Source organism: Brassica rapa, chromosome A07 (genome assembly GCF_000309985.2).
Source record: "Brassica rapa cultivar Chiifu-401-42 chromosome A07, CAAS_Brap_v3.01, whole genome shotgun sequence".
NCBI classification, from domain to species: domain Eukaryota; kingdom Viridiplantae; phylum Streptophyta; class Magnoliopsida; order Brassicales; family Brassicaceae; genus Brassica; species Brassica rapa.
The window spans coordinates 5,455,648-5,470,927 of record NC_024801.2 but is presented as its reverse complement, the minus strand read 5'-3'; the positions used below and the strand labels follow the sequence as shown (position 1 = coordinate 5,470,927).

Below are 15,280 nucleotides of genomic sequence, written 5' to 3'. Positions count from 1 at the left end.
AACTTCGGAACAAAATTTCCACATTCTCGCAGAAGGCTGGAGAGTCCTTCAAAGATGCGTGGATTAGATTTAGGTTTTTCCAGCGAGACTGTCCACACCACGGATTTAATGAAGTGCAGCTGCTAAGCACTTTCTTCCGAGGTCTCGCCTTACAGTATCAAATGGCTCTTGATACGGCGAGTGAAGGAAACTTCACTACTCGGAATCCGTTGGAAGCTGTGAGACTTATCGAAAACCTTGCTAACAATAGCAGTACCAAAAACACTGACTCTGAACGGAAGAAGTCTGTAGCCTCTATCGGGAAGGAACAGATGGACGAAGTAAGAGCTAAGTTAGATGTGGTGCACGAGCTTCTTAGGAGGCAAGTCTGTTCAGATGATGGAGAAGTAGCAGATACAGAAGGAGAAGAAGATGTGAACTACATCGGAGTTACCGGATTCCAGAAATTTGGAAACCAGGGCGGAAACAGAAACTTCTTTCGAAATGGCCAAAGAAGTAACCAAAGTTCACAATTTCAAAAACCCTTCAACAACAGCAAGATCTACTCGAACTCTTACTATCAAAATCCACCACCCCAGACTCAGGAAAGCAAGATCGAAGAAATGCTTGATCGAGTACTGTTGGGACAACAACAAATCACCGTGGATTTCAACGGTAAGATAGACTCTGCCTACAACAATCTGAACACCAAAATCGAGACCTTAGGGACTCAGGTGAAAAAACTTGAAACCCAAGTAATTCAGACGGGCGAGACTATTAAGAGGCAAGAAGCTTTCGCTAGAGAGGCAGGAGCCGACAAAGGAAAACACCACGTAAATGCCATCATAGATGATGAATTCTGGCAACTGGTGAGAAATGAAAAACCTTGAGGAAGGAGATTTCGAAATCGAAAGCTCCATGAGTCTCGGCGGATCCCTATGGTGTCGACCGATGTCGATGAACTCGCCTCGATCGACAGACCATGATGAAGATCGATGGACGGATTACTCCAGTCATCGATCGACGTCGTCTGCCAATTCGACTTAATGCAATGCGGTTCGAATTCTAACGCATGAAGAATTCGCAGCTAAGCATCCTCACCCACCCTCCCCTTTCTATGAAAAAATTGATCGATCGGTTAACTCAACCATCGATCGACAGAGTGAGTCCGACGTCGATCGTCACAACACACCTCCCATCGATCGACAGGCACCTCTGACATACCGAGTGTGGTTACCCTCAATCGATAATGATTACATCAATGCACTCAGACTACCACCTAAACCATTAGCAAACCCACCCGAACCAAAACCCAACCCTTTAACTAGTTCAACAGAATCTGTTCAAGAAGAACAAGAATCTGAAGGGAGAAGGTTAAGGAAAAGGAAGGAGAAGATTCCTAAAAACCTCCAGAGGGAACTAATGATAAGGAGATGGATGGTTTCACTAAACGAGTCCTCAGAATCCCAATCGAAAAACCTTTTGATGAAGCTTACTTCACACACCGGTTGTGGATGTTCTTCAGAGAAACAAAGGTAACTGAGGAGGACATTAGGAGAATGTTTCATCAAGTCAGAGGAAAGATGAAAACAGGATCACATTGACGAAGAAGATTGATCCTGGGAAGCTTGCAATACCATGCATAGTCAAGGGTGTTGAATTTCCCCATTCAATGTGTGACACAGGAACATCGGTTAGTATCCTCCCTAGGATTATGGCAGACCAGCTTGGTTTGACCATCGAACCCTCAACAGAATCCTTCACCTTCGTGGATCTTTCAGAGAAACGATCCGGAGGCATCATAAGAGATCTGGAGGTACTGATTGGTAATGCCCTTGTCCCTGTAGATTTTCATGTCTTAGACATCGAGCTTAACTGGAACTCTTCACTTCTGCTTGGAAGATCCTTCCTAGCTACAGTAGGAGCTGTATGTGACATGAACAAAAACAAATTGTGTCTAATGCTCATAGACCCAAACATCCACTACGATCCCATCTGACCTAACAGAAAGGTAATTAATTCTGTGGATTATGGGAAAGAACTTGGCTTCATTGGCGCATGCCATTGTGGAGCAGAGTATGAATCGGAGTACGAAACAAAGTACTCAGAATCGATCGACACCCCAACCTTTCCATCGATCGATTCCAATGTGTCAATGGTGACCGATGACCACAACAACACGTCACTCGACGTAATGCACCCAGTTGACCATTTCGCTTCACCTAATCATTGTTACCAACATTTTGCCTTCCAACCTCCAACCAGGAGAGGACATGATGATTATTCCATAGGCAGTTGGGCAGACAGTGGTTTCCATGAAAGTTTTGCAGTTGACACTGTAATTACTTCACCTCATGAGGAACATACCGAGGAATACGATGAGGATTACTGGAAAGAACGTGCAATAGAGATGTTTTTGCAGGATGAAAGACTTGAAATGCACAAGTTCACCAACACGTTTCCAACATCGTTCGACGCTGTGCACTCCACATCGGTCGATACCCACCCTCGTCCAGCAAAACAACCACTCACATCGATTGACACACCGAAAGGAACATCGATCGATACGCGCCGCAGCGAAAATTCAGGAGCAGGAGAATATTCCCTCCCTAACTAGGTTTACAGATACCTATATAAATCGTTTTGCACCTCCGAAACCACCTACACACATCAGAGCAAACACACAAGCAAATAAGATGAACACTCTTCCTTCTACATCAACAGAAAAATCCATGAAGAGCAATCATCTCAAGAACACAAGTTCTGCAGAAATTACTCTGCCATCGATCGATGTAACTGTATCTACATCGATCGATACTACTCTAAACCCTAATTTCTCTATTTCTAAAATGAATAATTATGCAAACATTGATTACGGTTTTCTAACACCTGATGAATTTGGTATTTTCAGGGATCCAGATGGCAACGCACGTGCAATGGATGGAAGGATTTTACAAGTGTCCAGAGAGGACATAGCAGACATCCTTCAAGTAGCCAATGGACCTGACAACCTGTTCTCACAGCAACGTGGCACTCGAGACGTCATTCTAACTGATCCTAACAACCACGCAGGAGTCGCCACAACAGATATCAACATAGGTCTATCACGCCAACCAAAAGGGCAAGCATCGATCGACGGTACAACGGAGACATCGATCGCCAGGGTAACACCAACGTCGATCGATATGGATGATCCGACGTCGATCGACAGACGCTATGAATGTGGGAGCCGCGCTTTCGACATGTATGGAGCCAGAAAGTTCACTTGGGAACAAAGGGACGAATATGGAGTCTACAGAGATGAGCGTGGACACGCAGGAAGCGCAGCTGGTGAGATGATACCTGTCACAAAGGACAACATCAGGAAAATACTGGAAAGATCATCTCTTTTTGAAGAGAGCCACATCTGTCTTCCAGAACATGCCACTTCCTTCACACTCACAAGACTGGCACCAGAACTCTACACCAAAGAAGAAATCGATGAAATGGTGTTTGGTATTTGTGGAGCTCAGGAGAAACTGGGAGAGGAGCTCAAAACACTGGTAGATGAAACACACCAGCCTTTGGATAGAGGCTACAATGAGCTTTTCAGGTGTATGGCAGAAATGAGGACAGAAATTGAAAGTTTACGTCAGCAACTTGAGAAGGAAGCTACGACCTCAGCATCGATCGATGCACCACGTGCAACATCGATCGACATCAGTCTTCCTACAGCTAAGATCCTTGCAGAACCGTGATGTTCAACACAACACAATGATGAATGGGAAGTCTCATACATCGACACGAAGATAAACGACGTTTACTGCCCTCTCAACAACAACGTGGACTGGCTAAGCACTAAAATCGAGCTACTACAGCAAGATCTGGACACCATTCGCAAGAAGAAGGACCAACATCCAGCCACATCGATCGACATGTGCACCTTCACATCGCTCGACGCCAAAGTCTCAGCAATGAATGAGAGGCTGAGGACTTACGAGGATATGCATGACCGTTTTATATCACCAGTCATGATAGATTTAAACAAATTGTCTAGTCAATTACTTGATGCCCAAAAGGATATTGAGAACATTACTAATCAAAGTTTTTTGCAGGAAAAATCAGCATCGATCGACAGGCTAAGAGGACCCTGGATCGATGGCAAGAAACCTGTGGAGTTACTTCCTAACCCAGCAGCAGAGGTTGACAAGATCACATCCAAGATCTACACTGCTCTAGACACCATGGAGGAACGACTTGACAAACGCTGCGATGACATCTACTTTCCATTCGAAAACAAAATCAGTGGACTAGACAACCACGCAGAATGGCTACAGAAAGAAGTCAAAGCCATTCAGAGGCAACTCCCAGCTCAACATCAGATATCAGCATCGATCGACAGGACAAAAGCAAAATCGATCGACGGCAACTCACCGAGATCGACCAACAAACACATAATCGCATCGATCGACGCCGAGTCTATACCAATCAGCGAGCAGCTGATACACAAGACAGTAGAGTCAATGCAAAAAGAACTGACAGATCTTTCAGCATACGCCTATGACAACATAGGCTGGCACCAGGTCAGCATTGACAACATTCAAGAAAGGCTACAGAACATTTCCAATGTACTTGGGAAGATGGATGACAAATGGACAAGAAATGATGAGGCCACAAGAAGTTTTATTGCATCTTGGTCCAGAATGCGCAGAAATGACGTGGATGCTTGCTTTCCAACAAGCAGCTGCTTCTCCACCCAATAGCCAATCACTACCACAGTCAAGCTAAATGACTTAACCAAGCGCTGAGTGGGAGGCAACCCACTATTAGGTATTTTACTTCAGTTTTATTAGCTAGCATATTTTTTTTCGTTTTATCTCTTTCAGATTTAGGAGAACCAAGTAGGAGGACTTGAATATGGACCGACGACGAGACGTCGACATCGTTCGACATAGGCAACCACATGACGATCGATGTAAAACTTACACATCGATCGATATTTAATCCGGAACTGTCTGAAATCCTTGCATCCTGTGATTGATACTCCCAAGGTAAAGCATTCACTTTATATTTATGCTAAGAAATGAAATCAGTAGAGGGGATGTCAGACGTGAATTGATGAGTTGTGTTTTGCTAGAAATGGTTGCTAAGCTAGGATATTGCATAGTGTGCTTTTGTGATTAGGACTTTTTAAATGTGGTTGCAAAATTGTTGAGGAAAGATTTCTATGTTTTTAAAATCTTAAGTTCCCAAATATTTTCAAACCTCTTTCAGAGAGACTGCCTGTATGTTTTGCTTAAGGACAAGCAAAAGGGTATGTCTAGGGGAGTTGATATACCTTGGATTTGACCAATTTTTATCCATGGTATATTATTATTTTACTATATATATCTATGTTTTCTACTCTTCTAGGTATGTTTTCAGGTTCAGGTGCATTTTGGAGTAAAACTATGACTTTAGAGCATTTTGGAGCATAAAAGACATTTCACCCGAGCTGACCACTTAGAGGTCGACGAGAGGAAGAATAATCGATCGATGCGAATCAGTGCTGACGATCGATATCAGGAAATGCCTCGACAGATGAAGATTAATATCGATGGATGTACACAAGTACCATCGATCGATGTCGAGACACTAGACGCGACATTTTGGATTCAGCAGACTTAAAGACCAAGGCCAAGTCAAATTACCAAAATGCCCTGACGAGTTTTTAACCTAGTAGAATATATACTGCCTAAGTGTTTGACGGCAGGGAGAACTTTTTCTTTTCTAGACCTAGTTTTGTTACAAGTTTCATTTGGAGAGAAGATCACTTGTGATTGGAACTCCTTGTTTCATTTTGTTATCATCTATTCTATGAGTTTCTATTTATCTATTGATATGAATTGCTTTGCTATGTCTGAGTAGTTCAACTGTTAGATCCAGGGTCCAGATAGGTTTGTGGGATTAGCCCCAATTTATAGATCTGCCTTGTTGTGATATTCATGATATATTTGTATTCATTGCTTGTTTTAGCCTAGCTAACTAGAACTTGATCATAGGATTGTATATTCAAGCACCCTTGTTATCCCATCTTGACATCTATCTATCATATTAGGATTGCTAGAGAGGGCTAACCGCCAATTTAGAATCTTAGTAGGGCATTTCATACTCGCGCATAGGCCTGGCTAGATCCCGTCGATCGATGTCCTCAACTGACAATCGATTGATGTTGGCAAAAGTGTATCGGTCGACGTCTTAATAGACTATCGATCGACACTCTCTTGTGTCTGCATCTAACCGGTGAGACACAAGATCTAGTCTGTTACCCAGTGGTACATGCGACAGCTGATCACTGAGTTAAGCAAATGAGCTCTAATATATCATGCATGCAACAGTTAGGCATCTATAGGAATTATAATCTCCAACACCTGAATAGTGGCCCTGCATCTAATATCATTTCCAACCTAAGTTACATTTATCATTTACTCGCTAGTTACTATTGCTATTTTATTTAAAACATTACAACCTTTAGAATTAATAAACACTAGATTTAATTGTTCCCTAACTCCTTGTGGATTCGATCCCTAAGTACTACATCTGAACCTCTTTTGATGAGAGTAACACTCCTTAGGGTAATTTGAGTGGTATCACCAGCATCCAAAACAACAGCTACTCCAATAGGAATTGGAGCCCTATGTCTATAATTAATTTGGTTTGATGCATGGCATACTCGACCTTTTTGATTTCCTAGAACTACTTTGTCATTATTGAAACATGTAAGAAAATACTTACTTGCTTCCGGCAGGATGGCGTAGATCGATATTGGTAGCGGAGTGTGGATTGATTTTTGTGTTGACCCGTCGCTCGATGTTATTGTCTGAGCGTCGATCGATTTTGGGCCAAAATTCATGTCTTCCATCTTAAGTACCTGTGTCAGCAGGGAAAGAGGAAAAACTTTAGCAGATTCAGTAACAAAATCAAGACTATGTTCTAAACTTAATCTAATGGTAATAAGAAAGTGTCTCCGGCAACGGCGCCAAATTTGATATCACTCAAATTATCCTAAGGAGTGAATTACTCTCTCAAATAAGAGGTTCAGATATAGTACTTAGGAATCGAATCCACAGAGATTCTAAGATTACACAGTAGATTACGGTTTTGAAATAATCTAGATTAATTGGTTTATAGGTTTTAAAGCAGTAAATGAATTGGTGAGCAAAGTTATTGCTCGATTGGTTAGTTTTGAGGTTATAGACAGTTGGAAGAATAGCTAGATTCAGGTATGTTCTCAGATATGATAAGTAATACTTAAGTTGGGTCTTTAGGAGTTTATTGATATTAATTGTTCTTGAATTCAAACTAAGATATAATCTATTTGATTGTCTAATCTGGATTTTGGATTTCAACTTTCGTATGTTAATCACGAGAAAGTGTCGATCGATAATTCTTTATGAATATCGATCGATATACCTTTCAAGATATCGATCGACAGGGCTATCGCTGCGTCGATCGATACTTCTTCTAGAAAGCTTTACGGACAGGTTTGATTTATATTCTCTAACTCACTAGATCAACTCTCGTCTGTATCTAGTCAGTTAGATCATACTAGTTAATTTTCAGGTATTGAGTCAAGCAATTGCTTGATCTCAATTAATCCTAAGATCTAAGATTTAGGGTTTATCAACCCTAAGCTTAGTAATAACAACAACTAGATGAAGAACTAATTAAATAACCCTAGCAACAATTTAAGCTAGCAATACATATATCAACCTATATGAGAAACCTAAATCTAACAGTGAGATTACTCAGACATATTCATAAAAAACATGGTTATGATGGTCTGAATAATATTGCAATAGATAAATAAACAGAATAGAGTAAAGAAACAAAGGGAGTTCAAGATCATCCCTCTCTCAAGGTGTACAGATCTCTCTCTCCAATCCTAAGCTCTCTTTAACAATGGCTTAGAAAACAACAAAATAGGGTTTCTGATCGTCCAGGGATATTTTGGTAACTTGGTGTGGCTCTGGGCTTCAAAAGGTCTTGAAATATGCTTGGCCCATGTCAAGAGTTCCGCATCGATCGACATACGTTCCACTTCTCGACAGCTTCCTCTCGCGAGGTAGACTGACCACGCCTCAGTAAAACGGGCATAACATATGCTACAGGATGCGGATTGACCTCAAACCGCTGGCATTAGAAAGCTAACCCAAAGCGCTAGTTGTAGGAAAAAGATGAGCTCAATCTAACGGCCGGAAGGTCTCCATCCATAGATATACATCTGACACGTCTGTGGAGTTCTGCACCTCAAAAGACTCCAAAAGACACCAAAATCACTTTCCTCCAAATCGTCCCTGAACCTGTAAATACTCTAAATAGATTCTATATAGTAGTAAATATATATTAAAATACATATATACCAGGGTAAATTCCATGGTATATCATCGATCGATTTGGAGTGTTCTCCATCGATCGATTCTGATATATGGTGTTGAGATGCGATTTGCCTTTGAATGGCTTTGAATTCCTTCTGTAGCCATACTTCTTGGCTATCTAGTCCACTGATTTTGATGTCGAATGGAAACTAGATGTCGTCACATCGCTTCTCAAGTCGGTCCTCCAAGGTGTCTATAGCTTTGTAACGTGTTGATGTGATCTGATCAACTGCGTCTGCTGTGTAGGGTAGATGTTCTGTAGGTTTCTTGCCGTTGAGCGATGTCCTGCGGAACCTATCGATCGATGTTGAACCTTCTTCCTGAAAATCGTATTGATCATTAAGCTTACCAATGTCCTTCTGGACATTCATCATCTGTGTAGACAAGGTGTCCAAGTAGTGCATGATAGGTAAGGTGAAACGGTCGTGCATATTCTCAATACGATTTCAACCTATCCTCCATTGCTGCGAACCTTGTGTCGATCGATGTGATGTTCCAGATATCGATCGATGTGACTGGTTGTGGATCATTCATGCGAATGGTGTCCAGTTCTTGCTGTAGCAGATCAATTCTCGTGCTCAACCAGTCCACGTTGTTGTTGAGAGGGTTGTAAAAGTCGTTAATCCTCGTGTTGATGTATGCGATCTCCCATTAATCCTTCTTCTCTGCCAAATTTTCCGGTTCTGCAGGAATCTGGGATGTATGTGGCTTGACGTCGATCGATGTTGCTTTGTTGGTGTCGATCGATGTTGATGTCGTAGCTTCTTTCTCAAGGTTGTGCTGCATACTCTCAATCTCTGTCCTCAGCTCTGTGTGGGAACCGAAATTCACACTGTCGATTTCCGTTTAAATAAGGAAACTAAGAAAACCCTAGTTTCCCAGAGGACCCGGATATCTGTTAATTACCACACGTCAAGCAATCAGAACACGAGAATAACAACGATAAAAATAAGAAATCGAAAAGAGAGCGAAGTAGATCTTATTCCGAATCTGAGTATGAGCGTTACAATAAGGTATAAGCCTGGGCTCGAGAGCTGTCGGCGAGATTCCTAGTTCTAGCAACCCTAAGACGGCTAAACATAATTGAGTCGCAGCTCGAAATAACAAAAAGGGAAAATTACCTAAATTGCTCTAAGTGCTAAGTTTGCTCTGAAAAAGTTCTCTCTCTTTTCTTGCTCCTCGCCTAGGAGTCCTTATATACTAGCTCCAAGGTCGGTTTACGCTTTTACTCTTCTGCCCTTAAGCCGTCATAGCATAAAAATGGAGATATTCCATTTTTCCCGATCTTCACAATTATCTTCAAAACTTCCGTATTTATCCGCGGAAACTTGACATTTATCCTTCCTTGTGGGCCAAGCGTAAACCATGCTGTGGTTTACGGGCTTTTGGTTAGGAAAATCATAGGATGGGCCTCGAGTCGTGTTTTAGGTCCCTTTGGGCCGTCTTCCGACTCGACACGTTTACTACGAGTTTTCCGCGGATTCTAATCCGCTAAGTTTGATCGATGAATTAGAATGGCGGGAAACATGGACTGAGCTTGCTACGGTCTTCGGGAGATAGCGTTCGAAGGTTTGACGAGAATGCAAGAACTCGTGTCGTATCGATGTTCGGAAAGGTTCAATCGCTACACAGCGACCGAATTTTGGCTCGAGCCCGGTCGCTTTGTAGCGACCGAGCGGGACGAGCGCTCGGTCGCTACGTAGCGACCAAGCTTTGGCTTGGGCTCGGTCGCTGGACGATCGCTCGGTCGCTACGTAGCGTACAAGCTTTGGTTCGAGCTCGGTCGCTACGTAGCGACCGAGCGGGACGATCGCTCGGTCGCTACGTAGCGACCGAGTTTGGCTCGAGCTCGGTCGCTACGTAGCGACCGAGCGGGACGGACGCTCGCTCGCTACGTAGCGACCGGGCTGTGTGCATGCTTGGTCGCCGCGTATCGATCGAGCTTGGCTTGTCCGTGGTCCGATTGTCGTACTCGAGCTTGTCCGTGGCCGAATTGGATACATGTCTGTTTCCTTCGGACAATCGGTATTTAGTGGTTCGATTGAGATTTGAACAAGATTTTACCGCAAGGCTCTTTGTAAAGATATCTTTACGAAGATTACTTTTTTGTAAAAATGTTAATGCTGATTTTTACGGACTTTTAGACATTGATTCTGTCGTGACCGATTTTGACCCCAACAGTTAGCCCCCCAGCTTGTTAGAACCATGAGTTTACAGCGTGAGGTTCTAGCGAGTGGCCTGGCAAGTTAGGCAAGTGAGTTAGGCGGAATTAATGGTTGAAAAAGTCAGTGGTAAATGGTCTTCTCGCTCTTCTAAAAATAGAACGCAATAAGATTGGGGCTGCGCCTTATGACGGCTGCCTACGTACCGTTGTTGAAGGGATCAAGCCTTTCGTAGTTCGTCTTGGAGTTTAAGGTTCTTATGACTAGTTTTCCAGTAGGACCTTTATGGTCTAGTTTTTATGTAGCGGTTATAAGGCGTGTAGCTGCCGATGGCATTTTGTATGGGTGTAGAGGGAAGACTACGAGTTGTCGTCTCGTAATCTAACTCTGTGTGTATTGCCATATCCATAATCTGTTTCGAGAGTTTTCCGCAGTGTGTAAACTTGCGGGATTTTTCTGAAGACGTTCGAATATTGGCAAAGAGACAAATTTTGGGATCTCGTATCAGGGTGTTTGATACTATGCCTAGAGATGTTAGAGACCAGTGCGCTGGGTTTAGGGCAAGACCTAGGTTTACTTTCGGTTTAAGGATTGTGCGGTGACTGGCCGGCTATCGTTTTTCCTGTTGCGATTTCTTCCTGATTCGTATCGATTTGAAGTCCGCGATAGGTTCTCGGCTTATACGACTTGTTTGATACGAATCGTGCATCTCTCCGGAAACCGGAAGTGCTAGACCAAAATTTTGGATTTCTTTTATAGCGCTATTATCTTTGTGTCGGATGTAAGAGAGTCATCTTCTACGAGATGGCTAAGTCTGTTTAGGACGTTTAAGAGTTTGTTGTGATCAGCAACAAACTTAATGGTAAAAATTACTATTTTGAGTCTTCGCGAAGAATATGTTTTGAGAAGATGTTAGTGCGTATGACTGTCTGGTCTTCCATGAAGGTGTTTTTATCGAGGAAGGAAATTTAGTCGAAGAACTAATCTTCAGGCGTCCGCGACGTCTCGCGATGCTGAAGATTTGTTATTCTTTCGTATGCCACGTTTCGTGCTTGAAATGTTTGCGGGCTTTGAAGATATTTCGCGATGTTGCGAGGGTTTAGTATTAGCCCTGTGTTTGAGAAACGTTCTGGTTTGACTATGAATGTTCGCAGCCAAAAATTGTTGTTCCTACTCGGATGCTAATAGCTTTATTTGCGATCGAGGAATTATGACTGAGGTGTCGTGTAAATTTGTCCATGGGAACAAGCGTTTTCCTTCATGGCTCTTTGTGAAGAGTTGGCCTTCCGAGATGTATTTCGTGCATTTTTTAGGATGTTTCGTATAGCTCTAGAAGTTTTGTTACGAATTTTTCCTTACATGCCGCGTATTATGGTTAAAACGTTGCGGGCTTAAAGTGAATTGTGGAGCGTATTGAACTTGGTCAATTTTCGAAAAGTTTAGATTTTCCGTTAACCGTTTGGTTGTTAGGACTTAGTTTCATTACGAAGAATTTATCATATGATTTCCGACTGTGGGCTACACGATAATTTATCATATCATATAACCGATTTTACGAAGGTTGTAAATCAGTGATATGTAAACATATGTCAAAGTAGCATTGTTTCTGCGGGTTCTACGAGAAACGTTCCCGCTGTGATTTTGATCTTAGATGAAAGTTGCTTGGAGTTACCCATGAAGTATTACCGAAGTTTATTTCAATACGATCTAGTCGCGGAACGCTTTTCATAGGTTTTTCGAGAGGATTCTCATGACACATTCGTTTCTTGAACGAATTGGTCCACCAGAAGTGGTTCTAGCTAACCATCGGGAGGAAAATGCTCCTTTTAATGTGCACGATGCTACATATATTCTCGAGTTTTTCTTCGTCGCAAATGTTTTCGATGCTTTTCCGTGACTTACTTGGTACAACGGAAACTGAAAGAAACGCTTTGGTGATTGAAGATTTCTCGTAGAAATTTTTAAAACGAAACAGGCTTTCTGACGCCGGAAAAGGCTTCAATACTTTGGCTAATCGTCGAGTTTCAGTTTGATATTGGTACAAGTTTTCTGTACGCATGATTGCGACAAGAAATGATGTATTGTTTTTGAGATTATGTTCATGATCGTCTGGATATGTTGCTAGCGTTTAGACGAATATTAAGATTGTCGTTTGCCTATTCTTGACGATTTGCAGAAGTTTTTTTGAAGTTTGGGAGTATACGAGTATAGTATACGTACCTACTCCCCTTTTTTTTTACGAAAGAAAAACGGTTGATCCGATACTTTGAAGGGTTGTGTACGTTTCCTCTCCTGATGTTTGGAATGATCGATAATTCGGGACGATTTATAGACGACGCTTGGACTGTGATTTGGTTGTTTCCACGTTGACGACTTGGGATATGTCGGTTCCGAGAAAATTGCCAGAAACGAATCGGTTTTAAGACGACGTTCATGTCTCTAACTTTTTCTCTCTTTAGGAAGCGAGCTTGATATGCGTGGCGATCGTTTCTCGACTTTCGGAGAGTTTAGATCGGTTTGCAAGATCTGGATGAACAATTATGGAACAATATATCGAGACAGAAAAATCGCTTAAAACTTAGTTCGCTAGACTATCCGCCTAGGTTTTACGTTCCCTAAAGTTCTATGGCAGCCTCAAAGTAATTTCCTACGAAAATTCCAAGTCTGATTTCAAAAATTTCAAGTCGGAAATACCTTAGTTCTCTCGAAGATGCAGTTTTGTCCCTTCTCAGTTTTGCGTGCTCATTTCCGTTTCCTATTCTCGTGTATGTTCGCCATTTCCGATATTGGTGTTTATCCTTTGAAACTTGACATTTATCTTCCGAACTTGACTGTTATCTTCTCCTTAGATAAGACGTCGATTTTTGTAAAAAGGTTCAACGTAATCGTATAGTTAAGGCGGCTAAGGTGTTAAGTTAACCATTGTCGTTTTATACGATTAGTCTGAATCCATGCGAGAAAATAGGTCTTTGCGGTTTTTTTTATATCGTAAATTCTCAATGGTAACTTCAATCGAGGTGAAACAAGAGACGTTTCGATCGAGATTCGAAAGTGAACGCAAAGATGGAGGTAGGGTGAGCAGAAACAAGCCAAGGAGTTAAGATGAGGTTTACTTGTTTTTGTCGTAAAATCTCAACGGAAACTCCGATTGAGACGAATCGAAAAGCGTTTCGATGAGAATTCAAAGGAGAACGCAAAGGAGGACCCCTTTGAGGCCTGACAGGTCGCTATAGCGAGTGAGGATGTCATCTCGGTCGCTATAGCGAGTGGAAGGGAGCCGAGACGAGTCCCACTTTTTTTCGTCGTAAAATCTCAACGGAAACTCCGATTGAGACGAAACGAGAAGCGTTTCGAAGAAGATTCAAAGGAGAACGCAAAGGAGGAACCCTTTGAGGACTTACAGGTCGCTACGTAGCGACTGACAGTCTGACAGGTCGCTACGTAGCGAATGGAAGCAAGCCGAGAAGCGTCATACTTGTTTTCGTCGTAAAATCTCAACGGAAACTGCGATCGAGACGAAACGAAAAGCGTTTCGATGAGGATTCAAAAGACAACCCAAAGGAGGACCTTTCTGAGACCTTACAGGTCGCTACGTAGCGACTGACAGTCTGACAGGTCGCTACGTAGCGAGTGGAAGCAAGCCGAGAAGAGTCCTACTTGTTTTCGTCGTAAAATCTAAACGGAAACTCCGATTGAGACAAAACGAAAAGCGTTTCGACGAGGATTCAAAATAAAACCCAAAGGAGGACCTTTCTGAGACCTTACAGGTCGCTACATAGCGACTGACAGTCTGACAGGTCGCTACGTAGCGAGTGGAAGCAAGCCGAGACGAGTCCCACTTGTTTTCGTCATAAAATCTCAACGGAAACTCCGATTGAGATGAAACGAAAAGCGTTTCGAAGAGGATTCAAAGGAGAACGCAAAGGAGGAACCCTTTGAGGACTTACAGGTCGCTACGTAGCGACTGACAGTCTGACAGGTCGCTACGTAGCGAATGGAAGCAAGCCGAGAAGCGTCATACTTGTTTTCGTCGTAAAATCTCAACGGAAACTCCGATTGAGACGAAACGAAAAGCGTTTCGACGAGGATTCAAAAGAGAACCCAAAGGAGGACCTTTCTGAGGCCTTACAGGTCGCTATGTAGCGAGTGGAGAATTGGCTTGAGCTCGGTCGCTACGTAGCGACCGAGCAGCGTGTGTGCTCGGTCGCTACGTAGCGACCGAGCAGCGTGTGTGCTCGGTCGTTACGTAGCGACCGAGCAGCATGCGTGCTCGGTCGCTACGTAGCGACCGAGCCGTGTGCGTGCTCGGTCGCTACGTAGCGACCGAGCTGTGTAATCGTTTTGTTGTGTTTCCTTTTTCCGCGATTAACGTAGGGGTTTTTCAGCGGTTTTTTTGGGAGAACAAGTTTTATCCTTCCGAAATGTTTTCGGAAAACGTGTTTTGGTAAAACCCTTACGCATCGAGATTTCTTTACGAGGTTTTGATAAGATTTATCGTTTCCCTTCTTGTTTACAGGGAGAAATCGCGAGCTTGTTTTAGTGCTCTTCCTGTGGCGGAAGGTCGCGACTAAGTTTTCGATTTTGTTGAAAACTACGGCGTTTGCGTAAGCGTTGGCCATAGGAGCAGTCAGTGCTGCGAGTTTGTCTTTCATATATCCAAACATCGTTTCGATCAAGCGTTTTGTGGCCATGAGTAAGAGTAATCCGTAACCCCCCCCCCTCCTTCTAGCGCCAAACTGTGGG

At 42.8% G+C, this 15,280-nt stretch overlaps 1 non-coding gene across 1 annotated transcript; it reads right to left on the bottom strand.

The window, feature by feature from the left end:
• On the bottom strand, positions 1-106 carry LOC117126953. The gene has a single exon (XR_004449714.1). It is a non-coding gene; the product is annotated as a small nucleolar RNA R71 (small nucleolar RNA).
• Between the last annotated feature and the right edge of the window lie 15,174 nt (positions 107-15,280).